Source organism: Canis aureus, chromosome 18, assembly GCF_053574225.1.
Source record: "Canis aureus isolate CA01 chromosome 18, VMU_Caureus_v.1.0, whole genome shotgun sequence".
Classification (NCBI taxonomy): Eukaryota; Metazoa; Chordata; class Mammalia; order Carnivora; family Canidae; genus Canis; species Canis aureus.
In genome coordinates, this window is record NC_135628.1 from 5,225,334 (window position 1) to 5,245,862 (window position 20,529).

Genomic DNA, 20,529 nt, shown 5'->3' on the forward strand with positions numbered 1-20,529 from the left:
GCTTCTCAAACTTTTATGCAGAAGAAAGTGTACATTACTTTGAAATTTAAATTATGTTTTTTATACACCCCATAACTAATGTTCCAGTCCAGTGTTCATGTGGTTTCATTTGCCTGCCTGTGCATTGCTACTGACCCCAAGGGGTGAGAAACAGAGGCATATGAATTAGGGGAACCCTTATCATTCCTTAAGGCTTTCTGAGGAGGAGTCTACAAACCACAACTGAGATCACTGTGGGGTAACCGGATTAGGGAAATAATATATAAAATGAAACTATGCTAAAGTATTACTTTTTTCAGCTTAACCTAATTTTCCAACTAATATTTTAAAAAGATTCTGATTGATATAATGGCCACGCCAAATCAGCAGGGGAGATGTTTAGATAGATTGTTTTTCTTAAAGATTTTATTTATTCATGAGAGACACAGAGAGAGAGGCAGAGACACAGGCAGAGGGAGAAGCAGGCTCCCTGCAGGGAGCCCGATGTGGGACTCATCCAGGGAGCACCAGATCATGTCCTGAGCGGAAGGCAGATGCTCAACTGCTGAGCCACCCAGGTGTCCCAGATTTCTTTTTTTTTAAAGAATAAACTTGTGGTTTTAGAATAATTTTAGATTTACAGGAAAATCACCAAGATATTACAGAGAGTCCCCACATACCCGGTACCATGTTTTCCATATTACTAGCGTCTTACATGATTATGATATATGTGTGACAACTGATAAACCAATATTGATTTATTATTATTAAGTAAAGTCTATATTTTATTCAGATTTCCTCAGTTTTTATCTGATGTTCTTTTACTTCCTAAGACCTCTCTTTGGAACAACAAATTCATTTTGATTTCCTTAATCCCTATCCTCCTACAGATCGAACCACCCAACCAACTATACCGACCAACTGGATGAATCATTTCCAGGGCATCAGCGCTATGATCATTCTCAGAATCACTGTGGAAAAGGCCAGAAAGGTGATGAACAGTTAATTACTAGGAGAGTAGAACCTTTGGAGGCGTAATGGACAATTTTTTTTTTTTACAGTGATGTTTCCTTTGAAACTTTTGGCTTTCTATTAAGTATTTGGCATCAAAAGGAAAAACATTACTGATTCAAGGAGGGAATCTGTCCCCGATAAAGAACAAAAGCTGCTCAGAGACTTTTTACGTGTGTAAAAATCTGTATGTGTCTGTCCTGAAGCCTCTGTTACACACGGAGTCCTGCAAACGCCTCTGCAGGCTCTTGGCTCTTGGCTCGCCCTGCCTGGGATTCAGATATTTGGCCCCATCATTTGTTTGGGGCAAATTCTTTATTCTCCACGAGCCTTAGTTTATTTATCTGTAAAACGGGATAATAAGAGTAGGCCAAAATAGAAAATTGTCATTTTTATAGGTTATAAGCCATCAATCATCAGCAAGTCCCTACGTTAAACCTGGCACTTTCTACTTCTCGAGGACCTTGGAGGATTACCTGAGGTCACGACAGCTTGGCCCACACCTGGCACTTAGTGAGGCCTCAGTATATCCGAGCCATGATTAGCATGTGCTCTTTTCTTCTTCTCTGCAAGTTTTGAACAGGTAACGGGACCATTTGGAGAAACGGCTGTCATGATGGTCAGGACGCCCAGTACTGCGGGTCAAACAGACGGTGAGGAGAGTTCAGCTTCGTCGGCCTGGAGCCAGGGAAGGGAGGGCGTCCAGGCCTGGACGAGGGCACGACCTGAGCGAGAAGCACTAGAGGATTTCACTGCCCCCGCGCAGGGCTGGCTCCCCTGGGCCGCGGCCTGGCCTCAGGCCTCAGGCCTCAGGCCTCAGTCTCCCCCGCAGCGGGCGGCCGCAGCCCGCACACAGCTCGGCTGAATTACAGAAACGCAGACAGGTAAGGAGAGCTTGGCGGGGAGGTTCGCCCAGACGCCCAGCGGGCGAGGGGAGGCTGAGGGGCCTGAGGACCCAGCACACGCGCCCGGGCTCCAGCGCCTGGAGCCCGCCATGGCCGCCCGAGCCCCAGAGCTCTTCTTGCCTCTCGTGATGCTTTGAATTCGTTGTCTGAAGACATTTCGTGGAGGAGGAAGGAAGAGAGGACGAGCTGCCTGGTTTGTGGGCTTCTCCGGCATCCGCCTGCCCTCGCTCGCTGCCTGCAGAGAGAAGAGAGCCAAGGTTTCCTTGCCTCGGCGGCCCTGTCCTTCGGGCTTCCTCTGCCGCGGCCACTCCTGCTGTCCCGAGCTGCTGCCTCGACTCTCACTCTTCCTCCCCCTTTCTCCTAAGTCCCATGTGTCGGTTCACTTGTGACATTTCTGGCATAATTATCTAGATTGTTCCTTAGAAATAAAGGGAGGTAAGAACAGGAAGGCGAAGCTCGTCTCACCAGGCAGAGGCCAGGGGGTTCCGTGGAGGAGGAGCAGGCCCCCCGAGCCACTCGGGGTCACTCAGTTCTCTTCCTCCCCCCACTCACGTCCGCCTCGGCTCTGTCTCCAAAGGAGGGAACCCGCTACCCCAGAACCTGTGGCCAAGGCCACGCCGCTGGTCCTTCCTTCCTGTTCATAGAACGTCTCTTTCTCACAAGGTGGGCCGTAGCTTCCAGCTGCGCGTATGTGAAGTCGGGCCCGGGCTGCAGGAGGGCCTGGAGCAGACAGCGCTGCCTCGACGCCACGAACTCCTGTGCTCCAGCACCTCGTAGCTGTGCCACCTCGGGCAACTTACTGAGTGTCCTTGTACCCAGTTTTCCTGGTGCAGAAGTTAAATTAGGATAATTAAATGCCTACTTCATCGGGCTTCTGATGAGAAAACAGCTGTCGAGCACTTAGAAATGTTCACGGTGACGGGGACGATTATGATACGATGAGGAGGAGGGAAATATTCACTTGAACAGGTTTTCAGATCTATCTCTTCATTGGTCCGGGTCCCAGGAGTGTCCGGGGAAAGTAACTTGTCTCATGGCCCTATCTGGTGTTTAGTTATATAGAGAAGTGTTTGCTGTACTCGTGGGAGGATAGGTTCAGGGAGGCCAGATTAAAGGAAGGGCAAGGGGGCATCGGAAATAAAATTCCTCACGAAGAAGTAAAGAGCCTGTTACATTTAGGTCATTTAGGGTAAAGTTTGAGTTAGAAGGTAGGAGAGGGTTCTAAATACAGCGTGTGGCTGCGGGCGAAACCACCCAGACTCAACCCCGCCAGGCTGCTTATATGTGAGAGAGTTATATCTTTAGGAGTCCCAAAAATTCTGCTGTAGGAATTCCTCTAAAGAGCAAAAGAGGAAAAAGGGAAGGAAGCATTAATCAGTCATTGCCTTCTGGGAGCTCACAGTCAAAAATAGACATACAAGAATGGGACGTACAGATAGAGCCAAAGAATTGCGAATGTATGAAGAATTTCCCCATTTATATGATGTGTAAATCAAAGGTAAAGGTGCTTTGGAAATGGATCCCATAAGACGAATGCCGTAAGATTACTGAATGGATATTAGTTACGGTGAAAGACAGATGTCAGCTTGCATTTGAAAGTGGCAGGGTTTGGGACAAATCTATTTTAGAGCTTGGGACAATTTTATGTTAGGGGTTGGCCTGTTTGAGATTACCATTGGAGGCTGGATCAAGGGAAAGAATTTGGGATGATGGGAGTTTCACTGTGTCCCTCAAAAAGATATGTGGACGTCCTCACCCCCGACACCTGGGAGTATGACTTTATTTGGAAATAAGGTCTCTGCAGACATAATCAAGTTAAGATAGGGTCATCAGGGTTGGTCCTAATGCAGTGCGAATGGTGTCCTTACAGGAAGAGGACAACGTTACATGAGGAGAGATACGCCGGGAGAGGACCGCATGATGACAGAAGCAGAGGTGCAGGGAAGCAGCTGGCAGCGAAGGCCCAGCAGGTATTGATGGCTCCCACCAGAAGCTGGGAAGAGGCAAGCAAGGATCCTGCTTGGTCTTGGAGCATGTCTCTGTGGACACCTTGATTCTACACTGTAGGCAAAACATATTTCTATTGTTTTAAGCCACTCAGTTTGCGGTACTTTAAAAAAAGTAAATACTGGGGCACCTGGGCGGCACAGTCGGTTAAGTGTCTGACTCTTGGTTTTCTGCTCGGGTCTGATCTCAGGGTCGTAGGATGGAGCCCCGCGTCCGTGCTCAGCACGGAGTTGGCTTGAGTTTCTCTCTTCTTCTCCTGCCCCTCCCCCCTGCTCTCTCTCTCTCTGTCTCTCTCAAATAAATAAATAAATTTTAAAAAGGTAAATGCTGAGGGATGCCGATGTAATAAGTACTGTTGCTATTAATTTACTATTAAAGAGTGGGGTTTTTTCCCCGGCAACTAGCCATAGCTTTTTTAAACCTTCGGTGTGCCTCTATAAATAAAAGTTTTAGTAAATAGTTACGCTTAATAACAACAATATTAGAATCTGTTCTGTATCTGGAAAAGATAATTTATTTCATGGAACAGCTTCTTGCTGGCCAGCCTTCCACCTTTCCATTTCCGGCCTCCGCCATGGCCACCTGCTTCTACCTCAGGGAGGAGGGCAGGCCTCACGGCCCATTCTCACACACCATTCCCATCTTGTAGCATTTCCCATTGATTCCAGGCTGTTCTTCCTGGAGTCTGTTGGATGTGGCGTCTTTTCCACTCTGGTGTAGTTCAAAAAAACTGTGCTTCATGCTGTATCTTGCATCCCCACCCCCGGCAAAGCGTTTCATTGCTGTGGCTTTCCTCCCTAATTCTGACATTTTAGGAGTTCTCGGTTTTCTGAGCTTTTTCTCACACTTTTATTAAAAAATGCAAATACAGTGTCATCCAGCCCGGTTTCGCGGAAGGCACTCCCCAGCTCGGAGCCTCACACAGTGCTTTGGATCCTCGGCGCTTTGGTAACTCACTGACTCAGGAGTCCTGGCTTCCAAACTGCAAGAGGAGCGCAAAACAAAGACTGCTCTTCTGTGGGGACTGAGCCCCCGAGAGTCTTGAGGTCGAATCCTAACTCCTTACCCAGCATTCTCTAGGAGGCTCCTGCTCTGGTTCCTTCATGTGCAAGTTTTAACCACCACACTGTTATGCAAGAATCAGGGCCCAATGTAGTCAAAAGCAAACTGAATTTTGCCTCTAGTTCTGTCCTTCTCTTTTCAGGCTTCCTTTTCCACCAACAACTTCCTGTTTCTTATCCTCTAGACCTCTTCGGGGAGCTGGTCTCTCTTTGAAAATCTGACAGATCAAGAAAGTCATGAGAATTAAATTTTTCATGGGAGAAACCTTCCTAGGTGCTTTTTAACAGGCATTTTATAAAGATAATACCATATGTGGTAGGTGGGAAAAGGCCTTCAGAGAAGGGGAAGGCAATTTTGTTTCTTTTGAGCAGCAGAGATGTTATAATACGGTTCAGATGTACCTCCTATTTTAGTCTTTCAGATATTTTTAGGAGATAAAAACCAAAAAAAAAAAAAAAGGCTTTTATTTATAGTGCACTTCTACAGTGAACACTGACGGCAGTGCAATGGTTCGAGCGGTTATTAGTGTTCATAGTATTTTCAGGCCCCACCAAAAGAACATCAAGCTTCTCCCTTTCTTTTGGCATCTGCTCAGTTGCTCTTTATTTCCAAGGACTATTAAAAGAACTGATTTGTGCATTTTGGTTCAGGAATTCCAAAATAACCTAGAGCTCTCATAATAAGCAGATTGCAGGCTATTTTTTTTAAAAAAAATCAAAGCAATTATAAGATGCATGACAAATATTTGTTTACTGGCCATTTTCAAAGTGACCAGTGGAGCGGAGAGGCACCGTGGTGACAAAGAGTTCTCAAAACTGTGATTTCCAGTTCCTGCGCTTTGACCTAAATTTTGAAGCAAGACTTCAGAATACAGTTGACCCTTAAACTGTGTGGGTCCACTGAGACATGGATTTTTTTTTTTATACTACAGTTCTGTAAATGTATTTTCTTTTCCTCATGATTTTCTTAATAACATTTCTCTTCTCTACTTCATTGTAAGAGTATAGTGCATATATGACATATAATATGTGAATTGCAATGTGTTACGGAAGGCTTTCAGTCAACAGTAGACTATTAATAAGTTGGATTTTTTTTGCTTTGCTTTTGTATTTTAAAAAACCAAACCACCCAGTGTGGAGCCCAACACAGGGCTCAAACTCATGACTCTGAGATCAAGACGTGAGCTGAGATCAAGAGTCAGAGGCTCAACCCCATTGAACTACCCAGGTGCCCCATTATTAGTAAAGTTTTTTGGGACTCAGCTTATACATGGATTTTTTTTTAATTTTATTTATTTATTTATGATAGTCACAGAGAGAGAGAGAGAGGCAGAGACACAGGCAGAGGGAGAAGCAGGCTCCATGCACCGGGAGCCCGACGTGGGATTCGATCCCGGGTCTCCAGGATCGCGCCCTGGGCCAAAGGCAGGCGCCAAACCGCTGTGCCACCCAGGGATCCCCTATACATGGATTTTTGATTGTGCAGTTGGCGCTCCTACCCATGCCCCCCCCCCTTGTTTACAGGTTATCTGTATATAATTTTTATTCTTCCATCACTCCTTTTTGGTAGATACTGAAGAGTAACAGTAGACAACCTCTTTCTTTGAGACTCTCAAAATAATACTTTGGAAACACAACTTACCGTTGATAATGCATGTGTATTGAGTGGCTGACTGCACTATCATTAGCTTCTCTATTTTTCTTTATCCACAAATGTTTATTAGTGACATCCCAGGCAGAGTGCTAGAGAGGCAAAGATAAAACAGAGTTCTTTTCGTTGAGGAGCTGACAATATATATCAAACTAATAAATAATTGCCACATAGCTTAAAAAGTAAAATTACAAAAGTATGTGTTTGTTAAAGAAGCAGCACATCAAAAAGGAAAAAAAAAAAAAGGACCAGCATGGATATCATAGATTGGAGAGGATCTTGCAGACCCTTGAGTTGGGTTTTGAAGGAGGTATATGAGTTCAACACTCAGATGGGAGGGGTGGGCCCCATGGAAAGGCATCTCTAGTAGAAGGAACAGTCTCCCCTGAAGCAAAGAAGTGAAAGTTGGGAAACATTTAAACATCATTTTGGACTGGCTGGGGCATCAGAGGAAGCTGTGAACTGTGATGCTTATGAAAGGCAGGGACCCAGTCACAGGGGATCTTTCCCCACCTTACTTAGGAATCTGTAGAAAAGGTGGATAACTCTGAAAGCTTAATAGCTCAGTTCATACTGAGAAGTGGATATTGGGTTTGAGAATGCTGACACTGGCGGGAGGTGGACCAATTAGGAGCCTGTTTAGCATTAAGGTAAAAATGATGGAAGCCCGAGGTAGGCAGTTAACATGGGCAGGAGGAGACAAGGTGGAAATAAGGGATGTTTAAAAGAGAGGATTTAATAACCAGGTGAGCCTTGGGAAGCACTGACGTTTAAAATGTGAGTATGAGCAGATAATGAGAAGAACAGGCATTTAGACAAGGCAGATGGAAGTGGTCAAGCAGTAAAAGTTGAACCACAGAGCGGATGGTATTCTGTTGCCCCGAGTCTCACTTTTGTACCTCAGCAGAGCAATAACAAGGACTGTTCATTCATTCACTCATCTGACACATACTTTTGGGTGTCTATTGTGTGTGAGGCTCTATCTAGGTTTTAAGGATACAGGGATGAATAAGAAAAAGATCAATCCCAGCTTTCCTAGTGCCTATAATCAAACAGAAGGAGACAGATAATACAGAAGTAAACACATAGATGAACAAGATAATTTGAAATAGTTATAAACAACGAAAAGCAAAGAAAGCAGGGTTTTGTGATGAAGATGACCGAGGGGGCGAGCGCTATTTTAGACCAGGTGCTCAGGGAAGGCCTCACTGAGAATGATGATAAGGGGTCAGCCAAGAGTTCCAGGCAGAGGGTTCAGCTAGAGCAAGACTCAGAAGGGGAAACAAGTAGAGAGGAAAAGAGGAAGGCTGGTGAGGCGGTGGGCGGTGTGCCAAAGGGGGTGAGTAGAACGAGATGGCTGGAGAAGAAGCTGAGGCTCCATCACAGAAACCTCAGTGAACATGGTAAACAGCCTGGACCTCGTTCCAAGTGCAGTGAGAAGCTGTTGAAAATTTTAACCCGTGGAAGTGACATGGCCTGATTTATGTTCCTAAAAGCTCACTCGGGCTGTGAAGGAAGAATGGATTGCAGTGGAATCTTGGAGACCATTTGAGCAGTAGTTCAAGTAAGAAACAATGGTGGCCTGGTCTTGGGGTTTGGCAGCATGGACAAAACACATTGTGGATATATTTTGGAAATGGAGTTAATAGCACGTGCTAAAGGGTGATTTTGGCAGATTGCGCCTGGGTGGGTGATGATGCTCTTTGACTAAGATGGTGGAAGACTTGAGGGGGAGAGGTCAAGAGCGCCTTTTTTTATCTGTTAAACTTGAGGTGCGTGATCACACGAAGAGGTCAAGTAAGTAGCTGCCTTTATGAATTCGGAATGCAGGGAAAGATGTAAATGTGGGAGTCCATAGATGTATTTAAAACCACAGGACTGGATATTACTTTGGAAGGAGTGAGCCTCCAAAAGAAGTGGGGCTCCAGGACTGACCCTGAGATCACTGAGTTTGAGCTGTGAAAAAGAACCCAATGAAGGAGACTGAGAAGGAGTTTTCTGCGACACAGACAGAAAACAAGGATGGTGTGGCGTTGCTGAAGCCACGAGAAGAAAGCCAACCACTGCAGGAGGAGTGTGATCGCCTGAGTCAAATGCTGTGGAAATGTGGTACAAAGCGAGGACAGAGTTAATACCCCTGGTGACTTTGGTAAAAAGCGATGCAGTTGAGTGAGCAGATGAGAAACCTGATTGGAGCGAATTGAGAGAAGGAAGTGGGGACACAGAGGTCGTGTCTTTCAAGACATTCTACGGTATAAGGAAGAAGAGAAACGTAATGTTGCTAATATTTACTGACTGTCCTGTGCTAGGCATTTCCGCACATCTTATTTATAATTCTCACAACTCTAGAAGGTAGATATTTTAATTTTCGTTGTTCCAATGGTTAAAGAAAAGATAAAAAGGATATGATATTTGCCTAACGCTGCATAACAGAGCTGGAATTCAAGTCCAGGTCCATCTTGGTACAAGTGCTGGCTCATTCCATGGCTCCCTATCCCCACCGGAGCAGCAGATCCCCCCATCAGTGTGATTTTCTAGAGCCTAAAAATTCCCTCTCCATTTCTAGCCAGAAATATTTTTTCCTGAGGCTTAGGGTGTCCCTGGTATTTCACGAACAGGGATTTAAAAAACCCATTCTTGAAAATGAGTAAAACCTTTTTAAAAAGGAGCGCCTTTTTAAAAAAGGCTCAGTTGGTAAAGCAGAGAGATTGGCTCAGGTCATGATATCAAGGTCCTGGGATCGAGCCCCGTGTCAGACTCCCTACTCAGAGAGGAGTCTGCTTCTCCCTCTCCCTGTCCCTATGCCCCTTTCCCCCTGCTTGTGCTCTCTCTCTCTCAAATAAATAAAATCTTTAAAAAAAAAAAAAAAAGGTTTGGCTCTACAGGGAAGGAGATATGGAGTCATATTTTCACATTTCTGTCCTTAATTAAATGTCAAAAACCAAGGGAAAGGTAACATCGAGCAGCTTACTGTGGATTCCTATGATTTTAAGCACTGTCTATAAGCTCACAACATCCCAATTTTTCACTTCAAAAACTTTCCTTTGTGCTCTGGGTTCATAGTTTGACCTTGACATTTGAATGGCTTATAGGCATTTAAAAATGAACATGTTCCAAGTGGTACTCTTGACTTCCACAGGCCCTCTTCCAATTTTCCACGTGTGAGTGGGAAATAGCGACATAGTCCTGTCAGTCGTCTGTTGCCCAAACCTAGTAGTCATCCTCGACTTCTCTCTTTGCTTATCCCTCACATCAGATCCATCAAGTTATGTTGGCCCTGTCTTTAAAGAGACTTCAAGAAATCTGTCTGCCTTGCTCCATCTTCGGCATCTTTACTGCTACCCCAACCAAAGTGGATCCCTCTACCTCCATCGTCTCACTATCACTGTTGAGTTCCTTCTGCCACTTAACCCATATTATGATCATTTGGTTTAGTTTTTTTTGTTTATGTCTCCCTCTAGAATGTTGGTTCCGTAAGGCAGGGACTTTATTTTGATTACTATTGTACCCGCCGTGTTCGCCGTGATGAGCACAATGCTGGGCACATGGTAGATGCTCAACAAATATCTTGGTACTTGGAAGAAGGAATAACAAGTAGGTAGTTTCCCTGTGGGTGGCAGGAACTCAAGGCAAAGAAACAGCGCCTGCCAACTGTGGCTGAAAAATCAAACAACAAAGACAAAATCTGTGGTCATCAAAGTGAGGCTCTCCAGGGTTTTTGAGGCACCGAGGTGACTGGGTCGGTCTCCCTGCCGGTGGCATTCCTTGCTTTCCCCCTCTCTGGGTTTAAGTTTTCTGTTGCTATTCTCTGACTTGGCCGTGTTAGTACAGACAAAGCACACTAGGTACGTTACTTAGATTGCCTGTGAGACAGGGACTAGGTTTTATAGATGGGAAGGCTGAAGGAAAAGAGGGTGTGCTGTAGGGGTGATGAGGGCCTGGGGCCCTGACTCTGGACCGACTTTGCATTGCACGTGCTACACTTAAATTCTCTCTCAAGAGGACATCACACCTAGTTTCAGAGTACTGTGCTGTTGCAAGGCCCATGCCCGGTGATTTGCCTAAGTGCAAACCTTTCTGTTCAAAAGGGGCATCTGCTTTAGAATTTTTACCGAGGTTCATCTCGCTCATTTCTGAGAACCAGGAAAAAAAACCCTGAAAAGTGTAATGATTTATCACTTACTGAGACTTTTACATATAATGATCTCACTCCTCCAAATGACCCAGGGAAATAGGTAGACTAGGTTTATTACCCTCATATTTGAGATAAGTTATCTGAGCCCTAGGAAGGAAAGGGCTCAAGGTCGTCTACTTAGGGAACATTGATTAAAAGGTTCTTGGAGGAACAGTGTCTATGTTTGATTCCTGGTCCTGCTACCTATTAGCTACGTAATCTTGGGCAGGGTCTGCAAGGCTCTGTGCCCGGTTTCCTCATTTATAAAATGGGGATGATAATAATAACAAGCACCTTCTCGGATTATTGTGAGAATCATAGGTGTTAACCTGTGCAAAGCTTTTTGTGTAATATTTGGCACAAATATTTGGTAAGCTCTTAATAAATGATGGCTGTAAAAAAGTTCCAGAGCCAGCCCTTGGGCCCAGGCTTCTTGCTCTGGTGCTAGTGGTCTCCCTATCATTCAAGTTAGACCCATTCTTAGAAAAGTGAGTTGAAATAACTTTCTTTAGAAATGCTCTTTTAAGGCACATCTGAGGCCAAGGATGTCTTGTTTAGGTTCTTACTTAACTCATAACTGGATTGCAGAGCACAGATGAGACCTTAACATTGTTCCATCTTATGAAATTCCTGCACAGAATGTGGTTTTGGCAGAGAGTGTGCTGAAGATCACAGTATCAACATAAAGAGTTGCTCTTTCTCATTTTTATCCCCCGCCCCCACCCCCAGAATTTCAGATCTGGAGTAGATGCGGCCATGCCTCTTTGTTAGGACATGGGTTTGGACGTATTATGTGGCTTGGGGAAATCTTTCAACTTCAGAAACTTGATATTAGAGGCCGCACCAATCACTTATTACCTTTTCTGTCTCTTTAGTACTGTGTCATCGAATCAAAGGCTGGCATATTAGATTCTGTGATATTTTTGGCAGCATTGTTTTGTAATGTGAGACAAAACAACAACGAAGCTTGAAAACCACCTTCCTGCCCACGAAGAGGGGAATGATTAAATGAAATTTTAAACACCCGTTTTACAGAATGTTAGGCAATGAAAAAGGCCAAGTTACAAGCTGTGACATACCGCTCAGTGAAAATAATCCCGCCTCAGATTATGTTCATAGCGTGATCCTATGTTTATTTAAAAACCCTAAAATCAATGTAAATGTATATCCTTCTACGAGTGTGAGAGGCATGAAAATATGAGGGTGAGAGAATCTGCCCGAACAGGCTGGTCCTGGAAGGGATTGTTAGCATTGGCAAGAATGCGAGCTTCTACTAAAGTGACATTTTGACCTTAACTGGCGCGGAGGAAGCATGCGTTCCTTATGAAATCAAAAGTCTAATAAGATTGTTTAAAGTGTATTTCTTTAGCAGGGGCCAATTTATATATCGGCTCTCCCAAAGCCCATGGATTTTGAGGAAACGTATGGATGTCTCGAGGCACCAACAGTGGGGCTGGTCGCCCTGTTTAGTAATCAAACCTCGGGCCTTAGTCTCAACAGCACAAAATTTCAACCGAACTAGTGTCCCCTCTTCACGACACCATCACAGCCAACACAGAATTAGCTTGCAAGTCACACAGACATACACTGAAACAGCATCACAACCCTCCTCACTTAACCATGATTTAATAACGTTAGTCCTTTAATTCATAAACATGATCATGCATGGATTCCACTAGGGTGGGAACTTGGGACTATAAAATCTGAACCTCAGATATAATCAATGTAATTGCTTTTCTTTTTTCCCCCCCTGCCAGCGATTTACCAGTTTTCTTTAAAATGTGTGTTTGATGTCATTGGAGCCATATCTGCTATTGTCACAACCACTTACAGGTTTCAGATGAGTAAAGTCTTTGAAATATGACTCTGCTCAGCAGAAAGGAATCCGTAGCACTTGGCATAAAGATTATAATCTTTGGCCTTCCTGTGGCAAGATTTACAACTGTGACCTTAGGCCCTGTTTCTTTTGGAGCATAGTCACTTGAAGTTACCAGCGATGATTGCTTGGAGTTACTAGGTCAGCGCGAATTGCCCAATATAATGTCAGAGTCGTGCTTCGCAAGGGCCTGGCAGTATTAGGGACCCGAAACAAAGTGAATTTTAATGTCTGCAGACGGCAGCGCTCTGATATCCGAGCCACCCCAATAACAACGAATTTCCACGGCAAGAGATTTTAACGCCAGCTCCTAACCTCTTCCATACTCTCCATCCTTTAATTCATGAAATAGGAGTTCGCTTTTCATTAGGTGAAATATTCTGGAATAACTACCCGGGGAAAGAGACCAAAAATAAATAAATAAATAAATAAATAAATAAATAAATAAATAAATAAATAACATAACTCGATTAAAAGTTAGCTCTACCTCAGAGCCACTCTTGCCCTAAGATGTTAAAAGGGGGGGAGGGGGTTCCATGAGGGGCGATGGAAAGGGCAACAAAGTGCCTCCTTGAACCAAAGCCTTACTCCCGCTGCAGCTCCAAAATGAGTATTTTGCTTGTTTAAAATTCGGATCTACAGCCAGGTGGCAAGCAGTGAAAGCAGCGTGAGAGTGGGGCTCTAACTAGGGGGCCAGGACTAGCTTTCACCAGGAGGAGACCCAGGACCACGACCACATCCAAGAGCCAACCTCTCCTTCACATGCGGCTGGTGAAGACGTGGTGGGCGCTAGATGGCACTCTGCGGTTGCCTTTCCAGCATCTTTCTCCAGCTCCCAGGTCCCTTCAACACGAATTCCCTCTTTTAAGAAGAGCAAACATGCTGTTTAAACAAAGGTCCCGGTAGTTGCTCCCGAGTTCTGTTTTTATATTTATAGTCCTGTAATCAATATGTTGGGAGAGTAATTAATTTTTAACCTCAATCCTTGGGGGGATGGAGTGTTCGTGGAGTTAATGGGTAGAACAGGCGTCGTGCTTCTGCAGCAGCCTCAGGAGGAGGCGGAGAGGCAAGCGCAGGGCCCTACCACCCGCAGGGCCCTAAACACCCGCAGGGCCCTACCACCGTGCCATCCACAGTCAGCCAGCAGCAGTGCCCTGTGCTCACCGGGGCCTGCCCTCTGGCCTCCTGCCTCCTGCCCTCTAGCCTCCAGCCCTCCAGCCTCCTACCCTCCAGCCCTCCAGCCTCCAGCCCTCCAGCCCTCCAGGCCTCCAGCCCTCCAGCCTCCTGCCCTCTAGCCTCCAGCCCTCCAGCCTCCAGCCCTCCAGCCCTCCAGGCCTCCAGCCTCCTGCCCTCCAGCCCTCCAGGCCTCCAGCCCTCCAGCCTCCTGCCCTCTAGCCTCCAGCCCTCCAGCCTCCTGCCCTCCAGCCTCCTACCCTCCAGCCCTCCAGCCTCCAGCCCTCCAGCTCCCAGCCTCCACCCTCCAGTCCCCAGCCTCCAGAGCCGTCCATGCTCCGGAGGAGCCGTGGTGTGCTTTGCCCCGAGACGTGGTCAGGCTGTGCTGGCCGCGGGCTGCGGGGGCGACAACAGGAGCAGCGACAGGCGCAGCTTCCACAGTGCAGCCCCTCAGGCCGGGGGTGTGGGAAGGGGTGGGGAGTAGGGTGGTGGTGGGGTCGGGGAGACCAGAGGGGTGGGTGACAGGACCCACTGAGGGACAGAAGCCAGAAAGAATAGAGAACTCCCTCTCTCTTCCATTCCGAGTCCACCTCCCTCACCTACCCCTCCCCTTGAATCCCCGAACCTGCTAGGCACTAGGCAGTGGGGAGGTGTTCGGAGGGGGCAGGGGCAGGGGGGTGGGGATGCAGGGGTGTGCAGGGGGGCGGGGGTGCAGGGGTGGGAGGCAGGGGGCGGGGGTATAGAGGCAGGAGTGCAGGGGGTGGGGGTGCAGGGGCAGGAGTGCAGGGGGCGGTGGGGGGCAGGGGTGGAGGGGCAGGGGCAGGGGTGTGGGGGGCGGCAGGGGCAGGGAGAGTACAGGTGCAGGGGGGCAGGGGCTGACCCCTCGCGGGCCATGGTCACCTGCGCAGACCGGCGGCATGGCTCCTCTTCGCTCAGCGGGGGGAAGCGGCGGGGAGCTCTGCAGCCCGGCCTCAGCCTCGCTGCTCAGCCAAGAGCGCGGCTGACAATTCGGGTCCTCAAATGCTGCATCTGCGGCGATTGGGATAAATCTTGATCAAAGGACTCAAGGTAGAGAGCGAGTCGGTGGCTCACGGTGTTTGGATTGATCACTGATAAGAGTCTTCGGTGCCGGTTAGCTCGGTCAGTGCAGCCCGGCGACCCCTGACTTGGGGGGGTTCCTAATTTCGGGTTCCCAGGATCGAGCCCCAGGCTGGGCTCTGCCCTCAGTAGGTAGTCGGCTTGAGGATTCCCCCTCTCCTTCTCCCTCTCCTCCTCCTCCAGCTCATGCTTGCTCTTTCTCTCCCAACATAAATAAATAAAAAAAAAAAGATTCTTAAATGTTTTATTGCATAAAAAATCACTAGTTGCTAGCGGTCTGGTCAACCACAGTAAGAGGTTCTTAGCTGCCCAGCCACATCCATTCTCCCTGCAGAGAACCCTGGTGCTCAGCTTGGCGTATTGAGGCCAAAAGCAAGATGCTAGCTTCCCAGGCCCCCCTTGCCTCTAGGGGGAACTCTAGATTCTGGCCAAATATAGCTCTAGAAGAGTCCTGCAGGCCCCTTAGGTTGGGAGAGGATGTTGACTCAGCCTTTCCTCCTTCTTTCTAAAACTCAGGAAGCCGTCTGGGCCACAGAGATGACCATGAGGGTAGAAGCCATTCGCTGGTGTGGCAGGCAGAAAGGTGGCAGCCTGGGTCCCTGACCACATCTTACAGCCTCCACAGCAGCCCCAACTGCCTGTCTTCCAACTCGTTTTGTGTAAAAGAGAGAAACTCTTTATTTCGTTGAAGCCACAGTTGTTTTGTTTTTTTCTGAGCCCAGGCCTGATGCACACAACTCTAGGTTAACTGTGGATCATTACGATTTTTGTTTTCGGGAACCTGCTTGAGCTGTAACAATGGCCATATAAGCTCATCACGGTGGTAGAAGTGGGAGTTATGGTGTTCAAGGGGAGCAGGCAAATGCAAGATGCACGTCTTTCTGATTTCAGATGAAAGAAAACAGACTTGGATACAATTTGTGTCCATTTGGTAATGTGAACTCCAGAGCAATTAGGATGTGATGGAATTTTTCAGAAGCCTAGAGGAGCATTGTTACTGGAATTACTAGTTGTGATGCACAACGTCTGGTTAGTGCATGATCTTTGCTTGCTTCTTACATCACCTGGGACCTACATAAACTGAGGTGAAAGAGGTGTTAGTTTTAAATTCCTTTGGGTACAGAGCGACTCACTTCTTCTTAGAACCAGAGGTCGACCACATTCGGAGGGTGGGAGTGGGTGAGCGGGAAGAAGGTTAAAAAAAAAAAAAGGAAGAAATAGCAAATGTTAAGTAGCTTTAAGCAGCTACTAGCAAAGCATACATAATTGAATTTAATTTTTCCATATGATAAGTTTGTATTTGATGATGAATTAAGTAACTTCTTCTCAATCTTACCTCTCTGACCTCTAAACATGTAGTGCCCGGTGGTCCCATCCTGGTCCTCTCTATCTTCTTCCCCTAGAGGCCCTCATCTGGTTGCATGGCTTGATACAACCAAATGCTGATGGTTTTTGCTCCTCTAGGCTTCAGACTTACGTATTCCAATGCCTACTTGGCATTTCCAGTTCTTTGTCTAAAAGCAGCTTCAGTGGAAATGTCGGAAGAACTCTCGATCTGACCTGTGACTCTCCCAGCTTTCTCTCAGTAGGTGGGGACACCACCCATCTATTTGAGTGACCCAAAAATCTAAGAGTTGCCTTTGCTGGTTTCCTTCCCTCCATAACCACAGACAGTTCATCGGCACGTTTCATTCATTTTATCTTCAAAATGCGTCTCTAATCTGTTCACTTATCTCTGCCTCGACTGCCCCTTCCTGCTTCAAGCCCCCCAGGATCCCCTGCCAAATGTTATTAAATAGCCGCTTTGCTTTCTTCCCGGGCTTTGCTACAATCAGTGGTCACTCAGCAGCTCAACTGGTCTTTAAAAAGCCACGATAGCCAAACTGTGGAAGGAGCCTCGGTGTCCAACGAAAGATGAATGGATAAAGAAGATGTGGTTTATGTATACAATGGAATATTCCTCAGCTATTAGAAATGACAAATACCCACCATTTGCTTCAACGTGGATGGAACTGGAGGGTATTATGCTGAGTGAAGTAAGCCAGTCGGAGAAGGACAAACATTATATGTTCTCATTCATTTGGGGAATATAAATAACAGTGAAAGGGAATATAAGGGAAGGGGGAAGAAATGTGTGGGAAATATCAGAAAGGGAGACAGAACGTAAAGACTCCTAACTCTGGGAAACGAACTAGGGGTGGTAGAAGGGGAGGAGGGCGGGGGGTGGGAGTGAATGGGTGACGGGCACTGGGGGTTATTCTGTATGTTAGTAAATTGAACACCAATAAAAAATAAATTAAAAAAAATTAAATAAAATTACAATATAATCTGATTAAAAAAAATAATAAAATAAAAATAAAAAGCCCCTCTGACACCCTTCCGTAGCTTTCCACTGCTGTTAGAATAGATCCCTAACTCGTGGTCACTCACATCTTCACATGACAGCCGTGTGGGTCTGTTTCCTGAGCTTCAACGGGCCCTTTCTTGCTTCCAGAAACAGCCTTTGCACTTGCTGTTCTCTCTGCCTCTGGGGCTGCTGGCTCATCCTCCCCAGCTTCAGCTCACATTTTGCTTTCTTAGGCCTCTTCTGCTTCCCCTATGCCAAATGGCCATTCCAGGCCTTACCTTTTCTGCGGTTCTTTCCTTTCACAGCACTTCTAACAATTTGAAAATAAGGTTTGTGTATTTACCTATACACCCATCCATTTTCCTTCCTTCCTTCCTTCCTTCCTTCCTTCCTTCCTTCCTTCCTTCCTTCCTTCCTTCCTCCCTCCCTCCCTCCCTCCCTCCCTCCCTCCAGTCTTCTTTTTCTTTTTCTCTCTTTCCTTCTCCCTGCTTTGGAATAAATGCCCCATGGCAGCAAATAGTCCTGTCTAGTATATTCCCTGCTGTGTTTTTCCTTCCTTAGAACACTGCCTATCATGTCAAAGACTCTCAAAAATATTTTAAAATTTAATAAATGAAAATCCAAAATTTCCCCCTGGCAAATGCTGAGTAGTGGCAGGGCAGGGATGGGAACCTAGCCTTTTCTTACTTCAAAATCTTATTCTTTCATTATAAGACCTTACCAGTCGATCAAGACTGAGCTTTTCTCTGCTATACAAGAAAGGGCTGTGTGAGCTAAGTAAATTGAAGAATTATAGTCACGATTTGGTGAATTTTTGTTCCCTCTAAATGATTTTAGCTGAACTCCACAGAGGCTTTAATCATGAATTTTTATTTGAATTATTTAAATAATTGTTCCAACTCTCACTTTTCTTTGCTATGATTTGTTATTCTTTCTATGCATGAAAAACCATTTCCTTTTAAAAATAATGTTGTCCATACCCTTATGAACTAGTTAATTTTCTTTCCAACATTTTCTTTTGGGGCATGTAGATATGACCTAATAGTAACTGCAATAATGCTGTTGTTTCAGAGGGTAGAGACCTTTTTTCTTATAAAAAAATTGAATGTGAGAAAAAAAAAAAGCCCACTCATACAGTGTGAGAATGCCTGTTTTTCTTGGTAATATTTCATTTCCTTAGCAAGACTATTTTCTTCTGCTTTCCATTGTCAGCAGACGAAAAAGATACAATTAAATCAAGGAAACCTGGCAGGGCCGATTTTGGAAAATAAAATGAATTCAGTTTCTGATTTAAACAAAGAGTAATTTATTATGTTGGAAAAACACTGCCCTGATGAGATTCAACTCCACTTGTTTCATGTTAGCTCAGGACACCACTTCAGATCTGCATTTTTGTTTATCTTTGAGAAGGGGCAGTGATTTCAGCCCCAAACTTTGAACTCCAAAGAGGACGTGGAGTTGTTTAAGGGTCAGCTAGCAATGAGCACCCAGAAGCCCCGTGCTGAGGCCCAGGGGCAGATTCGTGGCCCCCTCCAGTCCTGAGCCCACTGATGCTAAGGACAGGTCTCTGTAAACAGCTCCAGCAATTATGCTGGAGCAAGGGAAGTGCTGGGGTTGGTTAGAGGACATTTTATCCATCCGATGAATTCTAAGGAGATTTCTTGAAATTAAAAAGAATATTTTGATGAATCTAATGATCATAATGATACCTATATTTGTATAAAACCATATTATATTTTTTAATATTTATAGCCAGCACGGTGAGTATAATTATCCTCATACTTTATAGGGAAGAATCGTGACACCGAGGGTCACACATGTAGTAAAGTGGACCCACTGTTCCTGACACCCAGGCTGGTACTATGAAAAAGGATAAAGAAAACTGGCATCTGTTTTCATGACTTTTACCTTCACATATTTCTGGATTATGCTAAACTTTGAACCTCTTTGGTGGTAATTTTATTCTAGGTTCTTCCACAATGAATCTTCCTGAGGAACAAGGCGGGTTATAAGTAGAGGAGGATGAGGATGATGATGGTGATGATGGCGATGAGTATGATAATGATAACATTAATAGTAATAAAGCCAAGCTCTCCAGAAATAATTACTGCCACTTACTGAGAATTATGCGTGCATCGTTTCATTCAATTCTCATGCAGCGTCATGAGGAAGTCGCCAACTCATATTTCCATGTTCTCGATGTGGAAACTGAGGCTTGGAAAGGTTGGTTGAACTTGTCCAAAATCACACCGCTGATAAGTGGTGGACATGATTCAAACCTACGGTGTCTGATCCCAGAGGCTGTCCCCTGACCTCTATGCCAGAGAGCTTTCCAGAATGAGAGTAAGACATGGGCCCATCAGGTCACTGCGCACTGAATTATGGCTGGATTAAGTCAGTAATAGGATGTCAGCTGATTCAGGTTTCCACATGTGGCTCCTTATGTAACGGACAAAATTAGGTTGGGTGTGCTCCTGCCAAAAGGACAGTTGGAGCGAAGCAAAATAACTTGCTACAGTAAACAACTCATCTCTGTGGTGTATGTTTGCCACACGTTAAGTACAGTTCCAGTCAGTTAAAAGTTGTCCGTCAGCTGAAACTCTGAAAATAATCCCTCACAGAATGCTGCATATCAGGAATGGGTGATTTATTTTTATTACCTAAGTTTAAAACCCGTTATAATTTCCGAGCTGGTTTGGTTGGAATATTGTAAAAGAGAACTAGAATTTTAGAAAAGTATTATATCTTGCTGATTTTTTTTTTTAGTGTTTAGATTCTGCTTCGTTAAATGGAAAGAAGTAAATCTGTTCCTTTAATTTTTTTTATTAAAAGAACATCATTTCAATCTTCTATTTAAATAAAAGTTGAAAAAATGTTTTAAGAATAACAGCTTGAAGGGGCACCAAATTATTAAGTCAGCTTGGGTGAAGGCAATGGTCCAAATGACTTGGTTTAGCCCTGTTTATGCTGCTAATGTCAAAAGGGGGTATTTTTGGTGGAAGTTCAGAGTCATCAAAGGTAGAGACATAATTTCTTGATTAGGAGATGATGATGAATGACAGTTTGGTCAATAAAATGGAGGCTTTTGAAGAATGTCCTGAAAGTGTGTGGCTTAGTTTAGAACTTAAGGGGGAAATTTCCGGAATATACAAGAACGTGTTAACTTTGTTTCCCTGTAGGAAGTGAGGATGGAGGGTTTGGGAGAGTGCTCAGAGGGCATTTCCTGTCCGCTCTATCTCTTTCGGTC

General features: G+C 45.4%; 1 protein-coding gene across 2 annotated transcripts in view; it reads right to left on the reverse strand.

The window, feature by feature from the left end:
• Positions 1 to 12,397: 12,397 nt before the first annotated feature.
• Positions 12,398 to 20,529, reverse strand: part of MET (MET proto-oncogene, receptor tyrosine kinase) — a 126,506-nt gene continuing 118,374 nt past the window's right edge. The window contains exons 19-21 of one of the 2 annotated variants that reach the window (XR_013356388.1): positions 14,738 to 14,866; positions 13,416 to 13,525; positions 12,398 to 13,053 (exon numbers count right to left, since the gene is read on the reverse strand). The gene's annotated coding sequence lies outside the window, so the exon portion shown is untranslated. Of the gene's footprint in view, positions 13,054 to 13,415; positions 13,604 to 14,737; positions 14,867 to 20,529 lie in introns of both variants that reach the window. The other variant, XR_013356387.1, reaches the window with a different exon arrangement.